Consider the following 26,387-nt stretch of genomic DNA (forward strand, 5'->3'; position numbering starts at 1 on the left):
AAAGTGAAGATTTAAAAAATCAAAACAATACACCTGCTGCGGCCTCCAGCAATCCTAAAAACACCTGTCTCAACCTTCTAGCCCCCCAAGATACCAGGCCCACTACTTTTTACTTATTTTTCAACACTTTTTACATTTTAGCCGAAAACATTACATGTCTTTTTTGGGGTGAATTAAGATTATTATTATTTTTTGCCTAATTAGTGATTAGGGGGTGTCCAAAGGGTTCTGAACTAAGGCCCTCATTCAGAGCCGCACGTTAACAACAGTACGCTCGTTGCGTTCCGATGTTGACTAACCGCGCATGCGTCGGTGTTACACCGCGCATGCGCGTACGGCAGATTGCGAGCTTTTTTTCTCTCGTTCCTAAAATAGCGTACAGGAAGTGACATGTCATATGTGATTGACAGAACAGGGCGTTTTTGGGTGTTGACGGGGGTGGAGATGACAAAACGCAGGCGTGGCGAAGCGTTTTTGGGGCGTACATACATTAGCAGATGCGAACGTCAAATGTGTTCGGACCGTCTCATACGTCACTGAAACATCCGCTTTCCCTTCAAAATGCTCGCACAGCTTAGGGTCAGGATTACTCGACCACATTGGCGATGGCCTTCTCCTCCGTCCCGGGACTCCACGATGGTGCTGCGATTAATCGTGGCTGGTCAGTAAAGTAATTAGTGTTGGATTGAAATCCGGCTTGGTATGTGTTTGGAAAGCAGTTTATTGGGATAGCACAAAAGCGTACGCAGGTGGAAATCAGAGCTGCTAATGTCATGATTACATAATCAATTAGCGTACATTTTTGGGCTTTTATTTTGGCCACAATTTGGTGGTTATGGCCTATTGTAAAAATAATGTCATCATCTTTTAATTAGCTCCCCTTTTTTTTGGTTTACTGTGGAATTTGCATCGCTATGTGATTTTTTAAACGTTCCTTAAAGAGGCCTTTTTTTTAACAAAAGAGGGTCAGTTTTTGCGTTTAAGGCCAGGATTAAATGTAACCCATTTGTACAATAATGTCACAATACAATGTCTGTTTTTTTTTTTAAATTTATTGTTTACACACAAACAAATTGGCATAATATTGTATTGCCTTTTTTTGTGGCCAAGATATTTGATCTAAAAAAAAAAAAAACATAACTACTAACATAATTGTAAATACAAAATTTAAAAACATTTCACAAGAAAGGAGAGGGAAGTTTTGACCAGAAAGGAATATGAGCCAAGCACAGAAGGAAAGTGGGAAAAGTCGCCATTGCTGTCACCGTTTTCTCGCCCGTTTGGCTGGGTGAGGGTGGGCGCCAGACCGGGTCCGGGATGCCATCGGGCTGGCCTGTCCAGAGGCAGATGTTGTGGCCTCTGGACTAGGCACAGGGCTAGGCACATTTGGAGGATTGCCTGATGTTGTGCCAGAGGTGGAGGATCTGGATGTTCCGGCAGGAAGGGAGGTCGGCTCCACCATGTGCTGGCGAACGAGCTGCTCCAGGGCATCGGCGATGCGGATGTTGGCCCTGGTATTTTCCGCCAGGGCCTGAGCAATGGTCACGTTGGCCGCAGCATTTTGCTCCAGGGCCTCAGCCACCCGTAGCAGACTGGCGTCCATCCTCTGCAGAATCTCCGTATGGCAATCCGATTTAAAATTGAGTTCTGTGAGGAGGCCCACTGCCTGCGAGGGGGCACGCCCTGGACTGGCTTCTGCAGGGTCCTCAGCCGGATGTACTGGTTCCTCCCCTGCAGAGTCAGCAGAAATTCTGCGGCCAAGGCTCCCCTCTGGAGCAGACTCATCCGCCTCTGTCTCTGTTAGGAAATTGGAGAAAAGACTCACATTAGAATCTACATATTGGCACAATAGCATTTCTGAGATGGTGACATCACAAGACTTACCTTGGCCAACATGAGGAGCCGCAAAGTCTGGCATGTCCGTATCCATGTTGGACACGCCAAACACCTCCACAGCCTGCACACACCCCTGTGCCATCTCTTCTAAGTCTGTCAACTCCAATGACACAGGGGTGGGACCCCCACCTGTCCCCCTTGCATGCCTAGCCCTGTCGGCAAGTTTTTGCTTTAGACGATATTTGAAGTCTGCCCATCTGTGGAATGAATTTGGAACCATTATCCTTTTTTTAACAATGGGGTTTGTTTATAGGATGGGAAAGTGTTTACTTACCGCCGTTTGACATCCCGGGCTAGACGGACATAATCACCCACCCTATTGACAGCAACGGCGACCTCCTCCCACATTCTCCACTTCTGGCTTTGGCTCATATTCCTGGCTGCCTGGGGCAGGATGTCAACGCACTTCTGGATCAAAACCTCCATCTCCTTGCTTGTGAAATGTGGCTGCCTTTTTTTTTTTGCAGCTTTGGCGGGTTGACTGGGGCCAGCAGTCTCTTCCATGTCATCCTCCTCACCTATTTGGGTAAATATGCAGATTTAGCCACTTCACAACTTGCACAATATTATGTTTTAAAATACTCATTGACACAAAATGCATGAAGGCCTTACCGCCGCAATTTTGACCATTGTTTCCCTGGTTTGAAGCCATGTCTCTGCTTCCAGCATGAAATCATCCAGAAATTCTATGTGATTTCGTGACGTATTTATACATGCGTCGTTAGTTTGCGGCCGCATCATTGATTGTGCGTCCCTATGATTCAGCCTTAATTTGTGCGGGAAAATAAACACTATTTATGGCTTGGTGTGTGTGGATTCGAGGTGGGGTTGTTGGAGTGTTGTCGGTGAAGTGGTTTGGATTTGGTTGGTTGGTTGCGTTTGGAGGATTTTGGAGAGTTGTTTTTTTGTTTGTTTTTGCTACATTTCTTTGGTTTTTCCGTTCGCATTTTTTTCATTTTTTCAACATCCTTTCCTGATTTGGTAAGTTTTGTGCATTCAAATTTGTGGCCAATTGTTGTATTCTTCTGTTTTGTGGTTAGTTAATTTGTTTAACACTCATTTCATATTTTTTAGTTTTTTATTTTTTTCGGACCCAAAGAAGTTTTTTGAGGACATCTTATATATTCGAGTTGGGTAAGTCCATTTTTTGTCTTGCATTTGCGAATGAATTACCGCATTTTTGACTGTTGGTGTAGTGACTTGCATTTGCGAATAATTTACCGCATTTTTGACTGTTGGTGTAGTGACTTGCATTTGCGAATAATTTACCGCATTTTGGACTGTTGGTGTAGTGACTTGCATTTGCGAATAATTTACCGCATTTTTGACTGTTGGTGTAGTGACTTGCATTTGCGAATAATTTTCCGCATTTTGGACGGCTTATTCATCATATAATCCAGTTTTGCTTTTCCCTTTTCCATTTTTTGGGTTCATTTGAACCCTATTTGACGTACGGTGTGCAATGTAGTTTTCATCGATGGCCAAATGTGTTTTTCCGTTATTTTCTGTGTTGGCTTGCAACAATTTTTTACCTAAAAAAAAACCCTTTAAATTTTTGACGTCTCATTGTTGCCTTTTTTACAGTTTATACATATCATGACAATACCCCGGCATGTAAGCAGCTATGGATGGTATCAGAAAGCTAAGTTGTTTTTTCTTACTTTTGGGGTGGGTCAAAAGCCTTACATTGTAAACTTTGAATTTCAGATAGATCTGGGGCGAATTGTTCTGGCCCTGCTCCCGGAAGACGACCAACCTCAAACTCGTCCCAGGCGTAGGCATCGTAGGCATGCAAGGCCCCAGATATTTCGAACACGTGTCACCCTTTTTGGAATGCCCGATGATGAGGTTTTAAGACGCTACCGTCTACCTCCCAAAATCATCATAGACACTCTCTCATTAATAGAAAGTGATCTTGAGCGGCAAATTGACAGTCCAACAGCAATACCACCACTGACGCAATTTATGGCGGTGTTACATTTCTGTGCCTCAGGATCGTTTCAAACAACGGTCGGAATAGTGGCGGGCATCTCCCAATCCTCCTTTTCCCGGATCCTGAGGGCAGTGATGGAGGCACTTTTCAAGCACTTCCATCATTTTATTAAAATGCCTTTGGATATGGGTGCCCTTAGTGTGGCCAAGGCCAATTTTTACCAAATAGCTGGCTTCCCACACATCATAGGGGTTGTGGATGGTACTCACATACCACTTCAGCCTCCAGCACGGCTGGAGGCCATATTTAGAAACAGGAAACACTATCACTCCCTGAATGTAATGGTGGTATGTGATGCCTCCCTCCAGATCCTGTCCCTGAATGCTAAATTACCCGGAAGTGCTCATGACTCCTTCGTCATCCGGCAATCAGGGATATGGCAGAAATTAAACAACCTACAAGCTGGTGATGCGTGGCTTCTGGGTAAGTGGAGACCTTTAGTACATAACAATGTTAAGCTTGATACACAGTGTTCCTGATGTGGTCTATTTTTGTTCACAGGAGACAGTGGATACCCTTGCATGTCCTGGCTGCTCACTCCTTATTTGGCTCCCACACCAGGGCCACAAAGTGCGTATAATTCCGCACTTACAGCCACCAGGCAAGTGGTGGAGCGCTGTATCGGCCTTTTAAAAGGCCGATTCAGATGCCTCCACCGCTCTGGTGGCGAGCTCATGTATGTGCCGGATATGGTGTCTAAAATTGTGGTCCTGTGTGGGATATTTCACAACATTGCCATAAGGAGTGGTGTCCCAATGCAGCCAGAGGATGCCTTACCTGAGGATGGCCCCCCCGAGGTTGGTCGAAGGTCAGTATGTGGGGGGGCCATACGCGATGATGTGGTGGCCAGATTTTTTAGGTAAGTTTGTTCAAAACACCAGTGTTTATACCTAATGTGTTTTTTTTTTTTGGCAAACATCTAATTTATTTTTATTTTTCTCACCATCTTCTGTTTGTTCACATAATCTTTGGCACTCCAACGCTCACTACTTCCTGCTACCCTTACCAAACCTGGATCTGGTCCTTTTGGGCATATATTCTGGAACCCATATCGCAACGCCATGTTTGTGGAATCATGTTGGCATGGTCCTTCGTCAACCAGTTCTTGATTTTGTGTTTTTATTTATTTGTTTCTTGGTATGTGTTGTATTTGAATTTATCACTGTGTATTTTTTTTGGGAGTGACCACTTTGTTTTCTCTGTTATGTGGTGAATAAATGTTTGAAGAGTGAAATGGTCTTCCTTTTTTGGGACGTTAACAGCAAGTGTAACCAGGTTAACACAAGTTACATTTGACTAAGGGGTAAACCAGTACTGACGCCAGATGAGCAAAACTGAAATATGTTTTCAGCTTTCCAATCCACACCAAAAGGAAGCCTGGCCCAACCTTGGGATTTGTAAGATTGGCCTAAGCAGCTTGCGCACCAAGTAGGAACCTGGAAAATGTAGAAATCTGAAATTGACACTACACCCAAAAAGGGAAATTACATTGTTACTGTTATGTGTTTCTGGTGTCTGTTTGACATACAAAGACAAAACACAATCTAACTTTTACAAAAGGGAAATCCTTGCAGGAACTTATGTCAGGCTAAACTATCTTGGTTTTGGTTTTTAAAAATGAGCCACAACGTATATTTGTTTTTAAAATTTTATTGGGAAAATACAAAAAAAAAAAAAAAACTAATGCCGAAGGAGGCCAGACAGCCGGTCGAGGGCCACCAGAAGGCCGATTACATGGTGGCGCATCTGCCCCACAACATCCGCCACCTCTTGCCGACGCCTCTGTTCCTCTGTGGGTGAGAAAAGTGTGTGGGTTAATACAACAATAGGGACTCCACAGAAAAACATTAATTAAAAAACAAATCACTCCTAAACCCAAAAACATAAATAAAAAGTGTGGGCTGGCAAAAATACAAGGCCTAGGTACAAATTCCCACAGGTATGATATGTGTATGCTTAAATCACCAGGAAGAGGTAAAGGCAAACCTTCACAATCAACAAAAGTCAAGCCACAAAAACACGAAGAAAGGCACGACACATGATTACATACAAACAGTTTGTGCTTTAAAAAAAAATAATACAAAACATACCGGGAAAAAAATCGGGAGCTCCGGCAAAACCTCCATGATCCTCCTCGGAGGATCCGTCATTCCCCAAAGAATGGGGCGGAGTTATGCTGGACTCCGGGGAGGGGGTAATTGGAAGAGGGGTGGGTGGAGGAGAGGGGGAAGTGGGACGGAGGGGAAGGAGTCCCGACATTTCCGGGAGAGGGTCTGGGAAGGATGGGGAGGAGTGGGGAATAGGGGAAAGATTTGGGGTGGAGTGTTGGCTGGGGGTTGGGGAGAGTGGGCGGGAACGCCGACGTTGACGGCGGAGTTTTGGCTGTCCCCCTAAAATATGTCAAATAAATTGCGTTTAGTTTATGGACAAATCCGGCCAAACAAACAAAAAAAAAAAAAAAAAAAAAAATAGCAGTAGAATTAAAAATTCATAAAAAGAGGGAAAACATGCAGACGCAGATATGAGTACAAATAATAAATAGAACAGACAGGAAAACATGCAGACGCAGATATGAGTACAAATAATAAATAGAACAGACAGGAAAACATGCAGACGCAGATATGAGTACAAATAATAAATAGAACAGACAGGAAAACATGCAGACGCAGATATGAGTACAAATAATAAATAGAACAGACAGGAAAACATGCAGACGCAGATATGAGTACAAATAATAAATAGAATAGACAGGAAAACATGCACACGCAGATATGAGTACAAATAATAAATAGAACAGACAGGAAAACATGCACACGCAGATATGAGTACAAATAATAAATAGAACAAACATGAAAACATGCACACGCAGTTTGCCCCACAAACACAAACATTAAAACCACAATACATAACACTTACTTGCCAGGATCTGCATGCGAAAGCATGCCAGCAAGCGGGGCGTTCGCCGTTGCAGGTCGGACCACCTGCGCTCCAGCTGCCCGATGTTGCGGCGTGATCCAAAGGACCGCAGGCGGGACCGTACCTCCGCATACGCGGAGCGCTTCTGCCGGTTGGTCATGGGTTCTGGCTGGCTGGTGATCCGGCGATCCATTACCTCCGTAAGCACCAGCAGCTCACGTCTGGTGAATGCGGAGGCTCTCATGATGGCAATGGTGTTTTTCTTAAAAATCATTTTTGATAAAGTGTGTAAAAATTTTCTGATTGGCTAATGTATTTTGGAAATTAACAGGAGCAATTTTATTGGTTAGTGTATGAGTCATGTGTTCGACAGGGCCAGAAATCTCTGGAGAGTTAGGATAGGCTTGATGCAGTGACATGCGTAAGCAAATTTAAATAAAGAAATGAACCCATGGAAATATGCGGGGATACACAGCAATAGTACAATTGTTTAATTGTGGTTCACATGTTTTTTAAACAATACAAGCGAATGTTTCATCCGTACGTATTCTGCGGGTAAACACAAACACAGACAAGAGTAAAGTTTCTTGCATTGTGTTGAAAAAAAACAAACAATTAAGCTAATTGATACATTGATTGGCATGATACGATTGATGGAGGTAGGCAGAATAAAGGAGCAGGTAATCGACATCTGACAAGGCCACTTCCTGTTTATACTTGTGCGTGCGTTCCTTTCAAGCCATTTCGGTGATGTACGCTCGCTATTTCGTACGCTCGTTAGTTAGAGGAGGGGTCGTCAGAGTTTAGGGAGGAATTTTAGATGCGAACGAAAATACGAGCGAGCCATTGAATTTAAATATTTTTGTACGTACGCCTAACGTACGTGCGCCCGCTTGCGTGCGGCTCTGAATGAGGGCCTAAGTCCCCACATTTGTACACATTTCGCCAAGTGAAAAAGTCCTGGAATTGAATACGGCGATACTTTGAAAACAGGTGAAAACCACGCATCGGTGAAAACTTTTCGCCAATCTCCGCTTTCGCGGCTAATTGAATTCAGCCCATAGTTTGAATTACATTATTTCATATAGAATTGATTTTCACTTTACAATTGTCTCGCAACAGCTGGGCAGAAGCTTGAAATACATTATGTGTACTGTAGGTTATGATTAGCACATTGCCATTGCCCCTCCCACTTTCCTTTATATGGTCAGGGATTAGGTTGAGTTAAAATACTCTGTTCTGCTGTTGACACACTAATGCTGTGTTGTTTTTTTGTCAGTTTTGATGCAGATTTACTAAAGGCTAAACTGTACATAAAATGACATGTTTTAAATCTGCCTGATTTGATTTTCAGTAAACAAATGATTTATCAAACTGCAGTTTGTAAAATCACAAACATATACAGTATTACAGTATTGCTTATTGTTACCATTATAATTGCAATTTCTTAAACAAGACAAAATATAGTAGATGATTTCAGAATTGTTGTCTGACAAAACTGAATAGTTATAAGAAGTGAAAAATAAATATTTTACTCCAATTCAGTTCTCGAAGTGGAGAGTCTGACTGAGTCATTTGCCTAAATTTGTCAAATTCTAAACAAATAACATCTATAATCATTTCCATTACCGGCTTGGAAACACCTTGGTAAGCCCTTTTAAAATGGAAAGGACCATATTGTATATGCAGCAGCATATTGCAAAGAAAGGAAATGCCACCCACGGGGTTTAGGAGGTGAGCGTCAGGAGGTGAGGGTTTTCACTGTCTTCTGCCTGGTGGCGCTAAGAGCAGGCTAGATTATCATGCTGCCATAGGCACCTATGGCAGCGCTAAGTGACCCAGCTATCACTATGGACAGGTTACTTAACGTCAGCTGTCCTCTCCAGCAGTGGCTTTGACACCTTTGGTATCTGCCTCTCCTCACGTTAGAAGCAGGAAGTGAGCTCCCTGTCACTATAACTGCTTGTCAATAAAGTTTGTCTTACTGGCAGTCACTGCGGCAGCTGAATGGGAGATAGGGTGAGTCCATAGTCTCTGCTGTCTGCTCACACCACCGAAGGGGTGACTTAACGTTCACTGTCCTTGGCGGGCTATGTTCAGTACGCAGAGCGTTAGCCAACTCCTGTTTCACAACCATAGCAGGCAAAGTAGGAGTGTATTTTTTCCACATTCAGTGGAGTCTTAGTACACGGGCACTGTGCATGAGTATACTGCCCATACACTAATCTCTGTGAACACGGCACCTGCACCATGTTCCCAGTGATCAGTCTACTGCACATACTGTACACAGGTCTTCTGTCGACCCCACCATTTTCACTGTGATTTTTGCAGTGCTGATGGGCAGGTGAGTATCGTCTATGAGTGCAAAATGTGCGGTGCTTATCACAATATTGTGTTCTATAGGAAAATACTAATGCCAATGGACTACATTCACTTTGTATTATTGCCTTTTGTATTTGTCTTGCAGTGCTACACATACAGTAGAGGGGATTGTGATACATTTATATGGCAAAAAAAAGTATGTGAACCTTTTACAATAACCTGAATGTCTGTATAAATTGGTCATAAAAGGCCTGATTCTGAGCTGGGAAATGAGTGGGAATTGCGTACAGATCTCATGTATAACTGCATTCTGTGCATGTGCTGTAACAAGGACTCGGTGACTATGCATGCGCTGGACAAGGTGTGGAGATCACAAGTGAAGATGGATTGATGCATCACTCTTTCAGCGAAATGGGTGTTTCTGGATGGTGACAGGTCAGGGACCAGAAGGACGCATGGAACTATTTTATCTAGTGGGAGTATGACAGTAGTGTTGCGGCATGCAATCTGACATCCATACCTGATCGTAATGTGCAGACATAGATGGGATATCTGTTTCAGGCAGACCTTTTGCACCCAGCATGGGGTGGGTGCAAGTCCAGGTACAAATGATGATAGCTGTAGAAATAAAGACAGTGAGTGGGTGGGATGGCATTTGACATGCAGATGCACACATTTTTTGCCTACATGTGCGTATTCTTGCATTAACATAATGAAGTAAGTAGACTGGTGTGGCCATACATAAAAGCAGCCGTAGATGCCTCAAACTCAGAATTAGGCCCAAAATGTGATCTGATCTTCATCTAAGTCACAAGAAAAGACAGTCTGCTTAAACTAATATACAAATTACAGTACTTTTCATGTCCATTTTTAATGTATATTTTCAACATTCAAAGTATAGATTGGAAAAGTATGTGAACCTCTAGGCCAATCACTTCTAAAAGAAAAGTTAACTAAGTCAGAAGTTAGCTAGCCTGGAGTCCAATCAATGAGAACAAAGATTGGAGGTGTTAGTTACAGCATACTTGCCCACTTTCCTGGAATTCTGGGAGACCCCTGAATTTGGAGGATAATCTCCAAGCTCCCAGTAAAGTGGACAAATCCTGTCTGCTAAATGTGAAGTGGGAAGGATGCAGGTCTTGATAGCATGGTATGCTTTGAACCTCATCATCGTAGCCCACTCAAAGTGTCACAATTCTGAGAACACAGGGTTGGGGACCACAATTAACAGTGTTTTGCCCCTGCCCACCTGCCTCCTCCTCTCCTAGAACTTCCTGGATCAAGACTTGCCTATGTTAGCAAATATGGGGTAGAGTTGCCTTGCCATATTAAAACAACTAACACATTTTGAGTTGCTATTAACAGATATCGTTGTCTTCATAGGAATGGCCTTTATGCAAAGATACAAATATATTTATATAGAGATGTGCGCCGGACTATTTTTGCTGGATTTGGCTCTGATTCGCCGTCCGGTTTTGGATTTGCATTTTATTTTTAATTGACAAAAAAAGCTAAAATCACATAATGTGGGCCCTTTTTTTGTTCCTAGACTATTATCAACCTCAAACTGTGTGGATCACAAAGCTTATAGAGGCAGATGAAGACAGTGCTCTAGGGTAAAGCGCACCAAACAGTACAAACAATAGAACTTAACTATATATATTTTATTATTATTTTTCTGTTTTTGAACTTGCAGCTCAGGTCAAACTGCGTGGTTTACAGGGCTTATAGAGGCACGTGAAGAAAGCGCACTAGGATAAAACACACCAAACAGTACAAACAACAGAACTACAGTATATTTTATTTTTCTGTTTTTGAACTTGCAGCAGAGTATAGCGCAGCACACAAAAGCGTGCAGTGTGCCCCCTATACATAGTCACTTTAGAGAATAGCCACTCGTGGACAGAGCATAGCCTAAAACAATACAGCAGAATCTAGTGCAGCAAACAGAAGCGTGCAGTGTACCCCCTATGCACAGTCACTTTAGAGTACAGCCTGAGCCAATCCAGCAGAGTACAATGCAGCAAACAGTAGCGTGCATCACGGTGAAATGGTGCAGAGTCCGGTACTGCGAGAATCCGACGCTGGGAGGATGTCATTCTGCCTCGAAGTGGGATCCGAGTCTGGCGGGTGGACTCAGATTCCCAGTGTTTGGAACGATTTGGATACCTTGGAATCCGGACTGCTCATCTCTTGTATCTCCCCCTTTGGTCAGGTGCGGGTAGTGTCATTTCCGGTTTGACGATGTGTTTGTGACTGGAAGTGGAGCACTGCACGCCGCGGATCAACGGGAGAGGAGGCGGGTGAATCCTGAGTGGGGTTAGTATTTAAGTGGGTTTTGTGTTTGTTCACTTGTGTGTGTCCTGAGGAAGGGGTTTGTACCCCGAAACGTTGAATAAAGCACCTTCTTATTTCACCGATTGAGACAAGCCTTGGAGTGCCTCCTTCATTTACTTTGTTGCATTAGGGGTGGACCAGCCTCAGGTGAGCACCCAAGCAAGTTCAGTGACGGGATCCAGCTACCCGCAGAGTGCCGGCTTATTGGAGTTATATATATATATTAGGGATGAGCGGGTTCGGTTCCCTGAGAACCGACCCCACCCGAACTTCTGGGATCCGGGGCGATCCGAGCCCAAGCTCGGATCTCCCTGTCTGCCCCGGATCCCTATCCCGAGGCAAAACATCGAGATCTGCTGTCGGATCTCGAGGTTTTGCCTCGAGCGGCCATTTTAAAAAAAATGCCTTTGCCTTTAATGGGCAAAGTGCTGATTGGCTGACAGAGCCGTCTGTCACGGCTCCCCCCCACAAAAAAGAGCAACCAGCCCCGGGCATTAGTGACCCAGTGCTGGGTGTGCTTAAATACAGGGGACAAATGACGTAGGGGTCCCCTGTACTTAAGCACAACCAGCACCGGGCTAGTCAGAACCAGCTCTGGTTGCCAAAATACGGGGGACAAACGACGTAGGGGTCCCCTGTATTCTGCGCAACCAGCTCTGGGCTCTGATCCGGTCCTGGTTCTGGAAATACAGGGGAAAAAAATTAGTAGGGTTCCCCTGTATGTTCCAGAACCAGCACTGGACTTTTTCTAGCGGGGGGCTGATGCCACAGCCAGGGGAGCCCTTTCACCGGGCCCCCCAGCCGCAGCATCAGCCCTGACCGCTAGTCAGCCCAGGCCGGGGATCCCTGGAGAGCTGGGGACCCCCCCAATAAAGGGGTCACCCTCTCCAGGGCACCCCAGGCCCAGGCTGATAGCCCGGGGCTATCCCGGGCTATCGGGTTGATTGTGTGGTGTGGTGTAAATAAAGAATATCAAACATTGTCTTTACAAGTAGAACTGCAAGTCCCAGCTAGCCTGCCCTGCATGCTGGTACTTGGAGAACCACAAGTACCAGCATGCAGGGCTTTAAGGGCCCACTAGTACCTGTAGTTCACCTGTAAAAAAAATGTTTAAAAAAACACAGGACACACACACCGTGACAGTATAAGTTTATTAAACATACATACACACACACACACATGTACACATACTCACCTATGTAACATCGTCCACTTGTCCGGTAAAGTATCCATAGGGGACCTGTGAAAAAAAACATACTCACCATCTCCTATGCGAGGTTCTGTCCTCTTCGTTCCAAAGTAGGCATCCCCGGACTTGGCAAAAAAACAAAACGAAAACGCGATCCACGAACTTAGTACCGTTCTATAGAACGGTACTTCCCGAATGAGAGCTTAGCGGCGGGGTATCACCATGGAAACCCCGCTGCTAAGCGTTCATTGGCTGAGAGAGGTCATCTCCCGTCTCTCAGCCAATGAACGGCTCCCTCCATTGTAGTCAATGGTGGGAGCCGCAAGGTTATTAAAGTTCAATCAATCAATGACACAGATGCAAGTAGCATGGATCTCCCGGGTTCGTGCTACATGCAAATGGGCACCATAACGCTGATTGGCTTCCTGTCTGCCACTGCAGTGCCACTCCTAGATGGGCCACGTGTTTGTGCCGCCCACTTGTGTCGCTTAGCATAGTCATCCAGCTACCTTTTGGCCTAAAAACAATATTGTGAGGTGTTCAGAATAGAGTGGAAATGAGTGGAAATTAATGTTATTGGGGTTATTAATAGCGTAGGAAAAAAAAAGGCCCATTTTATGTGATTTTAGCGTTTTTTTTTATTTTTTAAGAAAAAATCCAGATCCAAAACACAAAACCCAGAACCCAAAACACGGAAGGGTGGTTTTGGCAAAACCAATCCAGATCCAAAACACGAAGAAAGATCCAGATCCAAAACCAAAGCACAAAACACGAAAAGTGGCCGGTGCACACCCCTAATATATATATATATATATATATATATATATATATAAATTATATGTATATATATATATATATATATATATATATATATATATATATATATTTGTTTATGGAGTAGAAAGATACAGCGCTTATAAAGTGCATAGATTCGCGAAATTACAGTGCAAATTGTGCAAAAAGAAATATTACATCTGCTTAACTTTGTTTAGGTTGATGATCCTCAGATACTTCGATGGTCCAATAGGACAATAAATATACTGTATGTAGAATGGCGTTTAAGTAGGAATCAACAATCCCAATATGCATTAAAAAAACAACCATATTAATATACAAGGAACATTTTATTTCAATATGGATTAAAAAAATAAAATAATTAATCTATCTATCTATCTATCTATCTGTCATCAGAGATGTGGTCCCCCGTGTTTTGGTTCAAATTCATCACGTTTTAGTTTTGGATTTTTTAAAAATATTGATTAACACAACTAAAATCATGTAATTTGGGCCTATTTTTATTACTACAGCATTATTAACCTCAAAGGGATTATTTGCTAGCATAGGCAGACCTACTGTGAAACTAAAGAAGTTTAATCTTCAGGGTCCCTAACCCCGGAGGGGCCTCAAGCAAATTTTCTTTTAATAAGTGAATTCTCCAACAAAAATAAATGGTGTTTTATAAGTGTGTGTTATTAAAATAAGGTTATTTTAGTGATAGAATTATAAGCCAATGGGTTGAAGTACTTACTATTGACCCTAGAAAATGCTCTACATTAGTGCATGTAGTGTAGGGGAGTTTCTGAGTACCCAGAAAATCCTCCATGATCAGTACTGGCTGGCAGGCACTCTATCTACAGCTCCAACCAGAGGATGGCTCTTATGAGCAGGCCGGGCGCAGAATAGAGAGCTGATGTCAGTGTCACTGCTGAGTGCAGTACTGCCAGGTGCCACTAGATGCTTCAATCTCCTTTTGTGCTGTCCCATCTGGAAGAAGTCGGCCCTGCAGTGCTGACCACAAACTGAAAGCTGAGCTGACTGAGGGATGGCATGCAGCTCAGAGATGGGAGCACGCAGCATGGGGGTAAGACCTGACTAAGGAGGATTCCAGAGATCCCACTCAGGAGGATCCATAGCTGGGATCCTACAGAGGAAGTGAGTCAGTTTTGATTTTGTATGTGACCTATCTACAGTGTCTTTCTCTCTCTCTGGGGTTTTCTACATCTGTCTATCTATCTATCTATCTATCTATCTATCTATCTGTTTATCTTTCTATCTATCTATTTACAGTCTCACTCTCTGGGGGGTTTCTACATCTATCTATCTATCTATCTATCTATCTATCTATCTATCTATCTATCTATCATGTCCCACTCTCTGGTGAGTTTCTATATCTATCTTTTTATCTATATCTATCTGTCTGTCTACAGTCTCTCACCCTCTGAGCGGTTTCAACATCTATCTATCTACAGTCTCTCACTCTCTGGGGGGATTCTACATCTGCGTCATTTGGGCCTCAAGGTCCTTGCAAGGGCAGCAAGGCCCTTTGGACCTTGTTGGATGGTACCCTATTGTTGCTGGTTGCAAAGGGGCCCCCATAACAATTCAAGCTTTAGTGTCCCAAAAATGTAGATTCGCCACTGATTTCTTGTCACTTCCAGTCAATTTTGACGACCTCACAGCTTACAATATTGTTTTCACCCATATTGGCCAAAAGCTGCAGCAAGCTGGCTGCCTGGCTAAGCTAAGCGACAGAGGAGCGGCAAAAACACATGGCAGTTTAATAAACAATATAGCACATCTAGGAAACAGAGCGGTACTGCAGTGGCATACAGGATGGCAATTTAATATAAACTATACAATGCTTTAATTAATCAAGAACTAGAACAGAGGCCCGAGGCCAGCACAGGGAAGTAGAGATGGAATATTAAAGCAGTTAAATAGTTAAAATTTAAAAACATATATATAAAAGGTGTGAGGTCCACCCCAAAACCTTCCATAGATCTTTAAACCTTGTCCAGTCATGGAAAATCAGGGGAAAAACTGACGCGAGGTTCCCCCTATTTTCCATTTACCAGCACCAGCCTGAACCAGCCAGAGTGGTAATGCCACAGCAGGAGGACACACAGCGTGGGGTCCTCCTGCAAATGCATTAAACCAGCCCCAAACTGGTTAGCACAGGGCTGAAAATTCTTGGAAAGTGGGGACCCCCCCAAAAATGCTGTCCCTCCTCCCAGGCATTAACCAGCACTGGGCTGAAAGCCCAGGGCTCTTCCCTGCATCCTTAATTGAAGTAATACTATTGTTCTTCACAGTGAAGCTACAGGTAACAGCCAGTCTGCTCTTTGGCACTTATAGAACTACTGTACTTGTGCCAGCAGGCCAGTGGCACCTGTATCCCCACTGTAAAAAAAATATTAAACATAACACAGTGTCCACGCACCGCATATTGTAAATCTTTATTACACATTCACTCACATATAGTATTTACCTACAGAGCAGTAGAGAGCCGACCCGGGCCCAGGGAAAGGGGGCATGGCCTAAGCACGGGAGGTGTGTCCATGCCCCCTAAAAAAAAACTTTTTGCAGCAACGCTTTGCGCCAGGGGAGGGGGGCACTGTGAGCCCCTTAGCCTGGCGAAAATGCAGTGTGATCGTTCCCCCCTCCACAGGCAGCTGCTGCTCCCACTGCAGTCTCCCACTGCAGCCCAGCACACTGCAGCGTGTGAAGGTAGAAAGGACTGAAATTGCCATTTAGTAACTTTAGGTGATACTAAAATAATGTGAAAAGGGTGTAAAAACACCCTTTTTAACTTTATTTTTGTAAAAATAATGTTAATAAATAGAGCCTAAAATGATTAAACCAATCTACCCAAAATGACAAAAAAAATTAAAATTGTAAGAATGTGAACTAACAGATAAATAGATCCGAATACTTGAATAAGTTTGAGGAAAGATAAGCACCCTGTTTAGTGATGGAATATTGCTAGTTCACTAGGCATTAAGGGAGAGGGGGGGCGTAGCCATGATTATGTCCATCAAAAATTATAGCCTATGGCAGTAATAAGGGGCAGGCCCCTATTATTCTTAGAAATAGTCTGAAAGAGAAGCCATCTTCCTCTTTTCCAGGTTTGAAACCAGGCTGGGCTGAGTATCACCGTTTTATAGTGCATTTTCAGTGCCCCATTGTATTCTTCCAGCTTCTGCTTCACTGTCCCCCTTCCATAACCAGCTAACTTCTCCCCCTGTGTCCTTATACCCTGTTGCTTTGCTTAAGCAGGCACTTAACCCCCAACCCTCTCCCCTGCTTCCTACCCCAGCATCCCCGACCTCTCCATGTCCCGTCCCCGCCATTCGCCTGCCCCACTGGGCCAGGTAATGTAGGAGTCCAGACACCTTGCCAAGTCAGCCGCACAGGTGTGGCGCGTGAAAAACAACAGGACGGTATGTCACGCGCACCGGGAACTCTGGCGCTGGTGCTCTGTCACCCCCTTCACTGACGCCGGCTCACTGGGGTTCCACAAGTCACCCGGGCACCCCCTTGCCAGGCCGCGCATCTACCCCTATCCCAGTCCTCCCCGCACTCCACCGGCTGGCCCTGCCCCTGACATCCTGGCAGCCATTTTAGCCCCCAGCCAGCAGCAGGATAACGCCATGAGGGCCCCTGCTGTCCACCCACCCTCCCCACTGCATTATGCATTGGGGGCACCTCCCTAGTGTCTTCAATACCCCATTGCCATTTAGCCTCAGGGTGCCAGGCCCTGCGGCTTCTTCCATGGGCTCCTTTGCCATTAGAACACATAGCTTGCCACTGGGGTCTCAACACCCACCCCCCTCAACTTCAGTTAGCCCCCCAACCCCACCCCCCTGCACAGGAAATGGTTGTTTACGCGTCCCTGAATACGCGCAGGCAGGCTGTTCCCAGCACCCACCCATTGTTGCACACTGTTGGTCCCCTTATTTCCCAAGCAACCGTGCAGCCTAGCCATGCCCTCTTTCATTTGCTCCCCCTTACCCTCTTTTACCAACAGCCCCCCTGCAATATGTCATGTCCTCCGGTTTCTCCCTGCATTATCCCATTTCACAATGAGCCCCTTACCAGCATTTACAGCCGCCACTACATGTCAGCACTGTTACACAACCTCCCCCCCCCCTTCTCCTGGGCCTGCTACCACTATTCACCATCCTGATCAGCTGAAGGAGGTCACACCCCATGCTTCTACCTCACGTGTTATTATTTCAAGTTCTCAGGTTGCAGTCTCAGAGTCTTCCAGGGTTCCACAGGAGGTGTCTTTGACTGTCCAGGATGATCAGAAGGTGAGTCAAGTCATGGTGGGTGCAACGCACACCAAGGGACAAGAGTTAGCGGGCAGTCAGTCATGGCTGGGCCTTCCTCTGCCGGATCCGGTGAGCATGGTGTTTTCCTTTTGTGCAGCATTTCCCCCTTTCCTTTGCAGATTATAGTGATTATTCCAGATACACTGATAGACCCCGTAAGTTCATGAGGTATTTAGCGCAAAATATTAAGGGTAAGTATAAAAGCCCAAAGAGATCTAGTACTGTATTAGCAGCTAGGGTTCCGGTTGCAGCGGGGGATGTGATCCATTGTGCAAACGCAGCTATACTTAGGGGATTTGAGGTCAAAATTAGGGAGCGGGATGGGAATGGCAAGTTTTGTAGGCATGTTCACCAGTACGGCAGATGCTAAGGTTTAAACTGGGCGAAGGCCTTTGGGGCAGTAGTGGAAGGAGCCCGTCATATATACCTGAATTGGTGAACTGGCATGTAAGTATTCGAGTCGAGTTTATCTGTATGCTGTGTGGTAACGGTCATTCGGACAGAAAATGTAGCCGTATTGGGGTTTCAGGAGTGGCGTTGAGGGGACACCGCAATGAGCAGCGGGGGTATTAAATAAGGCTCCTTCACCTATTAATGTGAGTGAACTGCAGAAGTGGCTGATCACTATTCTCTTTTGGAGGAAGCGGCCTTTTTGTTAGAGGGTTTTTAATTTGGCTTTTCGTTTGCTCTTAACGCGCAATATTTACGTTGTTTCCAAATGGAATTTTTAGTCCATACGTGATCACCTGGAAGTCCTTAGGAGTAAATTGGTAGCGGTGGTTTCACATGTCGGGCCCTTTCTCGTTTTTCCCTTTGAGGGGGTTATGCATCTTGCCTTTGGGGTTTGTACCTAAGAGGGAGACGGGCAAGTTTAGATTGATCCAGCATCTTTCCTACCCGGAAAGGGATCTGTCAACGACCTGTTAGATCCAACAGATTGCCGAGTGGTTTACCAATCCTTCGAGCAGGCACTGGAGAGTGTACAAAGTTTTTGGCAGGCGAGTATCCCTGGCTAAAGTGGATATCGAATCCGCTTTCCGATTTATGTCACTTTACCCCAGATCTTTCCAGTATATGGGTTGTAAGGTAAGCTTATTCTGTAGATAAGTGCTTTCCAATGGGTTGTACTGTCTCTTTTTTTGACTGTTTCAGCTAACTTTTGCAATGGTGCGTGCAAGCACGTACTTGTTATGGGTGGGTGGCCCAATATTTGGATGATTATTGTTAGTGGGGCCAGCCAGTGGTTTAGTTTGTGAGGATTTGCTTTTTTCATTACAGGCACTTTTTTAGATTCTAGGCATATCGGTTTCCCATGACAAGACCGAGGGCCCTGTTACGCGTTTGTCCTATCTGGGGATAGAAATAGACACATCACTAAGTCTTTGCCGATTGCCTTTGGATAAAGTTAGTAAATTGGTGGAATTATTGGGTAAGTGTCGCTAAAGCAATTGCAATAATTTCTAGGCCTTTTGAATTTTGATTCTTGAGTAATATCCACGGGCAGGAAATTTTGTCTTCGCTTGGAACGCGACACAGTCAGGATTACCAAATCTCACCATTTTTCGCTTATCGGGACTTGTGATAGGATCTACATGTTTGGTTGGTAATTTTACGTGAGTTCAATGGGGTTCGAATTGGCTAGCAGCTCCGGTGAACAATTACGAACTTGGCTTGTTTATGGATGCGTCTATTACGTAGGTTTCGGAGCATTCTCGGAGTGCGAATGGTGCGCGGAACCTTGGCTGGATCCATGGAAGTGGCAAGATCTAACTGCCAACATGCTGCTTTTGGAGTTTTGTCCAATCATGGTTACAGTTGAGATCTGGGCTAACAAACTCAACAACAGGAGGATTGTGTTCTGCCGCGATAATTTAGGTCTAGTTCATGCTATCAATATTTAAGGGGATGAGCCCCCTCCGCTCTTGCGTTTATTGAGGCATTTTAACCCCTTTTGTGTGTTTGCATAAGAGCATAGATTTTAGGGCACGTCACGTTTCAGGTATAGAGAACGGGATAGCAGATGTCCTTGTCTCGTGTCAATGGGATGGGTTTCGGGTGCTGGACACCCTTTTTGCTGATATACACGGCTTACTCTGTCCTGTTCATATCGGCTGATTGTTGCGTCAGCATTTGAGTGGCTTGTTTTGATGTTGTTGGCTCCATGTACGCTGAGGATTTAATGAATGTATGATTAGCAAGGTTTCTTAGCTTATAAGAATGAGGGAGGTACGCCATTCCATGCCTACATGTTAGATTAGTTTGGAAATAGCATGAGCGAAGTCGTTCCAGAGTGACTATGTCGGCAGCTATGTCCAGCATTTCTTATTTATCAAAGTTTCCTGGTATGTCAGACACGACTAAATAGTTTTATTAGCTAAAAGTAATGAGAGGTTAGGGGAGGAACACCTCATGCTAGGTGATTTCACAAAGACCTATTGATCTGTCAATTTTAAAGGAGCTGATAGTTGCAGTATCGGGGATCGCATCGGATAATTACGAGGCAAAACTCTTTAGTTTAGCAATTTAGTTAGCTTATTTAGGGGCATTTAAAATTGGAGAGTTGTTATCGAGTAATAAGAGTTCGACATCGTCTGCTTGTTGTTTAATAATGTAGTTTTCATATCCTGTAATTGTGTTGTATACATAGATTAAACAACTGATCAGCTCTCTAAGGGGCGATGGACCTCTATCCCAGCTCATGCACACACTTTCATTGATCCAGTGGGTTTGACCATGCGTTTAATAGGTTACGGCCCCCAGGCAGCGCACAATGGCTTATCCACGCCTCTCAGACACCATTATCCAGGTTTAACATTGCAAGGGTCTTTCACAACTGTTTGATTGCTTTAGATTTGCCTGTAGATTAGTTTGGCACACATTTTTCAGGATTGGGGCAGCAACCTGCATGGCAGCTGCAGGTGCTTCCGTTGACGCCTTAAAACATTTAGGTCGATGGTAGTTATCAGCCTACAAGAATTAGTTGCGGGGGGATAGGTTCCATAGTTAGCAGCGCTTCTTGCAAGTTTGTTGGGAAACTCAGGGGCCTTATGCTTACTGCCGCTTTGGAGGTTAAAGGACTCTTCAGTTTTGCCTCACAGAGGTTTTATGTTTTTCACCTTCATCTGGGTCACCCAGCTATTGTTTTCCCTCCCTTGACTAGGCTGTTTTCAATAAATTCTTAGGCCTATCCGGGTGTGATTAACCCCTTTTTGCAGGTTTCCAGGAATGCTAGCTGTCGGGTGTGGTTCGTGGGACACTCATTTATCTATTGGGCTAATAAGCATCCTTTAGCATTTCAGGCCCAGCAATTGTTAGGTACTAACAGGATTCAGTGGTTCAATTTAGGGACATGTGCTGGGGTGGCCTTCATAGATGTTTTATGGACAGCAGAAGCTAGATTTGGGATGCCCGACTGGTTAGTCATACATTTTAGGGGCGATGATCTGGGTACTTGCAAATGCATTGAACTTATACTTGCTATTAGGCGGGATCTGCAAATAGTCGACTGGAGATGGCCAGAAGTAGGGCTAGTATTGTCGGTAATAGTGCCAAGGAGGTTTTGGAGAAGCTCGCCGGGTGGCGCTGCTTTAAACCGGGTTCGTAAGAAGGTCAAAGCTGCGATCTCCAGTCCGGTCACTAATGGGCGAGCATGTTATATGGCATATTTGATTGCATTACAAGGAGGGGAGTTTTTATAGGCCCAATGGGGTGCACCTCATGGGCGCAGGTCTAGAGTGATCTATTAGAAACCTTTTGAGTTTTCTTTGAAGTGCGACTATTTCCTGACAGGTGGCGGGGCTCGGCTCTTTGAGCCGATCTTTGGCGGGAAGCAGTGCTCCTAGGCGGCCTATTATAGCGTAAGAGTGCATTTTTGACAGCGGTCATTCTTCTTAGGGAGGAACCTGGCCTTCATCTTAGGGAGGAGTCAAGGCTGTGCCAATTAAGTGAGAATGGGTCTGCCTCAGGCCAGTTTGCGGTGGGCGGGGATGCGCCTCTTCTTATTTAGTCAAATATATTTGATGGGCTGTGGCCCTCTAGCACTGCTTTCTTACTGCCACCATCTTTCTAACTACAATTTGATCAATAAATTTCAGCTGTGTCCTCTTTTAATTCCACATAGGTATCCGAGTGGTTATTTCTAGTTAGTAGTTAAACTAGTTAATTAGCATAATGTAAGATTCAAACAATGGGTGACTTATGTGTATATTATTTTTCTACCAGCATTTTGAAAAGTGGGCATTCAGATATGGCTAAAGTACCGTAAGAGTATGTAGTCATGAATTGTGACTAAAAAAGGCCTACAAAAAGTCACCAGCATTGCAATGTGGAGGTGTCTAATTACTTGTACAATAAATGTGGAGTAGGATAAAAACTTATGATGACTGGTGTCCGATTGGCTGCACACATTGAAAACACACCAATATATGTAAACTCACTAAAACTGTTGCAACATTATTTTTAAAGTCACTTTACTACTGCAGTACCCACTTGTTTTGCAGAAATAAAAAATATATTCCTTCTGAGCTGGGGAAGTGTTAAGCACATATACTGTAGCAGTGGTATGATGGGAGAAAAATAGTGAATCTATTACTTAGAAGTTATAACCGATTACTGCTACATATTAACTTATAAATAAAGTTGAAGTTCATTATGTGAACTACGATCCTTTATATAGTTAAAGTATAATGCTATCAAAAACAAAATATTATTTCTTTAAATCAGGGACCAGAGAATGTGCAGCTGAATCTCTGTTTGGTATTTCAGTTCTTTCAGTTGGCCTCACTGAATTGTGCTAAGGTGCCAGCCAGTGCATCATTATACTTATGATCCTCTCCTATTGCTAAATCCATCTGCCTACGCAGCTAAGAATGCTACTAGCTTTTTAGGTGTCCATACACAAAGAGAATGGTCATATGACTAAAGTGGCCATAAATCACTATGGGCTCTATTTACTACAATCCGCATTTGTAATGCAGATTGCAGTGTGATATTACCGACTGAATTCGCATTGCGAATTCAGGCAATATCACAGGGATTTACTACAAATCCCTTGCAGGAACAGAGCTTGCGAGAAAGCTCTGTCCCTGCGAATCCCATCCGCACACTAGTCACAGTATTTTCGAAAAAAAAAACTGTGACTAGTGCCCCGCGCATGCGCCGACCGGCCGCCGCTGCTACCCCCCCTGTCGTTAAGCCCTGCCCCCCATGATCACTGAACACCCCGCGACCCCCCTCTCCCTTAATTATACTTACCTGCATGATCCGGGCTCCGGTGATGTCTTCCATGTCCTCCGGTCAGGTGATATCCCATACTACACTGGGACCCGATCACCTGATGACCGGGCCGCAGTGTAGCATGGGAGACCAGCTGACCGGAGGGGAGACATCACCGGAGCCCCGACCACCGGTCCCTGGAGTCAGGTAAGTTAATTTTTTTTTTACTATTTTTTTTAATTTTTTTTACATTGAATAAGCATGTGGTCTGTTTAGACCACACAGTTTATTACTGGGGCCGGCTCCGGGCTAAGCTCTCCCCGTTAGAGCAGGGCAGGAGTCCGGTAACTGGGGGAGACCCTGGATAACGCCACCTCAAGGTGGCGTTATTATCACAGGGCTTTTCCCAGTATTTTTTTACAATTTATTTTTAGTAACTTCGGTCGGATCACACTTCCAATTACAATTATGGGAAATGCGATCTGATTACTAAAAATAAGTGATTACGAATTCTACTCCAATTGCCCTGTAGTAACTTTAGGTGAAACTAAAATAATGTAAAAACGGTGTGAAAACACCCTTTTTCACTTTATTTTAGTAAAAATAATGTTAATAAATAGAGCCCTATGTGTGGACCTAAATGACTGGCAATCCCATTCTAGATGTTATATTATCTAAACAGACCTGGAGAATGATAGACTTCTGATAGTGTGTGTGATCATTGCTTGATGACTAATTGCGCAAGGTCTCCAACATGTGCGCACAGTGGGAGCCATAGTGATAGAGAGACAAGGCAGACCCAGCATAGGTGGAGGACCTGGGGTAAATATGAGAGCACCGGGAGGGAGTGTACAGAGAGGTGGGAGGAACTGCAGATAGAGGAGCAGACAGAGCAGGAGACAGGGCAGAGCCAGGAGCAGACCTTTATTAGTTACAGTACCCCAGACAAAGTACTGTGATTGAAGATTTTATACCCTCCCAACTAAGAACAACATTTTATGCAAATACCACTGTTTTACTGTACCTACTGCTCAAGCGGTATATAGTCAGGAAGCCGACGGTCGAAATGACGATCGCCAGCTTCCCGACTGTCAAATCCCGGCAGGGGCCTATCCTTATCCCAACGCCGGGAGCCCGACACCCGGCATACCGAATGAAGGTAAGCCGGGCAGCGGGCACGGACAGCAGGGGGGAGGGTTAGGTTAGTGGCTCCCGGAGGTAACTTACGGTTAGGCACCCCCCAGGAGGGTTAGGGTAAAGCTAGGGGAAGAAGGGTTAGGGTTAGACACCCGCAGGGGAAGCTTAGGGTTAGGCACCACCCAAGGAGGGTTAGGTTTAGGCTGAAGGGAGGGGGGGTTAAGTTTAGGCACTTATAGGGGGGAGGTTAGGATTAGGCACTAGGGGGGAGGCTAGGGTTAGGCACCCCTAAAGGAGGGTTAGGGGGAGAGAGGGTTATGGTTAGTTAATTTACTTACCCCGTCAGGCCCTTCACTTCCAGTCTTCCGACGTCGGGATTTGAATTGCCGGACATATTGATTCGTTCAAGCACAGATTCATGTTTCACTATATTTTTACATATTTGGCCTGACAATGTAAATTGTGAGTACCAAAGCAAAAAAAACAATGCCCTATTCCAACCCTGAAATTGATATTGGGCAGGCAGACTGTAAAACTAGGGGTGTGCATCTGCCAATTTTTGTGTTTTGGTTTTAGATTTGGATCTTTCTTCGTGTTTTGGATCTGGATTGGTTTTGCCAAAACCACCCTTCCATGTTTTGTGTTTTGGGTTTTGGGTTTTGGATCTGTATTTTTTTGGAAAAAAGCATAAAAACAACTAAAATCACAGAATGTGTTTTTTTTTTGTTCCTACACTATTATTAATCTCAATAACATTAATTTCCACTCATTTCCAGTCTATTCTGAACACCTCACAATATTGTTTTTAGGCCAAAAGGTTGCACCGAGGTACAGTAGCTGGATGACTATGCTATGCGACACAAGTGGGCGGCACAAACACGTGGCCCATCTAGGAGTGGCACAGCAGTGGCAGACAGGATGGCAGTTTGAAAAACTAGGCCGCAAATACTCTGCAAACAAAAAAAAGAAGTGCAAGATGGAATTGTCCTTGGGCCCTCCAATTCACCCTTATGTTGTATAAACAGGACATGCACACTTTAACAAACCAATCATTTCAGCGCCAGGGTCTGTACTACGACTGTGGCTGAAATGATTGGTTCGTTTGGGCCCCCACAAAACAAGCTGGCAATTAATCTGTCTCAGCACAAACTGGCTCTACGGAGGCAAGATGTCTTCCTCATCCTCCTCATCAACCGATTCCTCACCCTCTTCAGTGTTGTGTACATCCTCATCCTCACAGCGTATTAATTAGTCCTCGCTGGAATCCACCACCACGGGTCCCTCTGTACTTCTGGAGGCTGGTCTTCAAGGAAGAATTGATATTTAATTTTGATGAACATCTTCTTCTCCACATTTTGTGGAAGCAACCTCCTACGCCTTTCACTGACAAGGTTCCCGGCTGCACTAAAAACTCTTTCAGAGTACACACTGGAGGGGGGCAACTTAGGTATAATAGAGCCAGTTTGTGCAGGAGCCTCCAAATTGCCTCTTTTTCCTGCCAGTACAGGTACTGACTGTCTGACATGCCTACTTGGATACGGTCACTGATGTAATCCTCCACCATTCTGTCAATGGTGACAGCATCATATGCAGCGACAGTAGACATGTGAGAAATTGATGGCACGTCCTTCAGTCCGAACCAGATGACCAAACTTGGTCCTGCCTGCCCTGCATCACCACCAGTGGGTTTATTAGTATATTTAAGTTGTTTCCTGGCAGCCCCAGTTGCGGGAGAAAATGAAGAAGGAGCTGCTGCCATGTCACGTTCTGCTTCAGCTGACAGTGTTTTCACCAGCAGATCTTAGCAACTCTGCAGGCTTGTGTCCGCTGAAAAGAGAGACACCACATAGACTTTAAACCTAGGATCGAGCACAGTGGCCAAAATGTAGTGGTCTGATTGCAACAGACTGACCACCCTCGAGTCCTGGCAAAGCAAATGAAGGGCTTCATCCACAAGTCCCACATACCAAGCAGAATCGCTCCATCTTAGTTCCTCCTTCACTTTCTACAGCTGCTTCTGCAAAAGCCTGATGAGGGGAATGACCTGACTCAAGCTGGCAGTGTCTGAACTGACTTCACATGTGGCAAGTTCGAAGGGCTGGAGAACCTTGCACAATACGGAAATCATTCTCCACTGTGCTTGAGTCAGTTGCATGCCCCCTCCTTTGCCTATGTCATAGGTGGATGTATAGGCTTGAATGGCCTTTTGCTGCTCTTCCATCCTCTGAAGCATATAGAGGGTTGAGTTCCACCGCATTACAACCTCTTG

This window comes from Taudactylus pleione, unplaced genomic scaffold, assembly GCF_031769625.1.
Source record: "Taudactylus pleione unplaced genomic scaffold, aTauple2 ptg000016l, whole genome shotgun sequence".
NCBI lineage: Eukaryota > Metazoa > Chordata > Amphibia > Anura > Myobatrachidae > Taudactylus > Taudactylus pleione.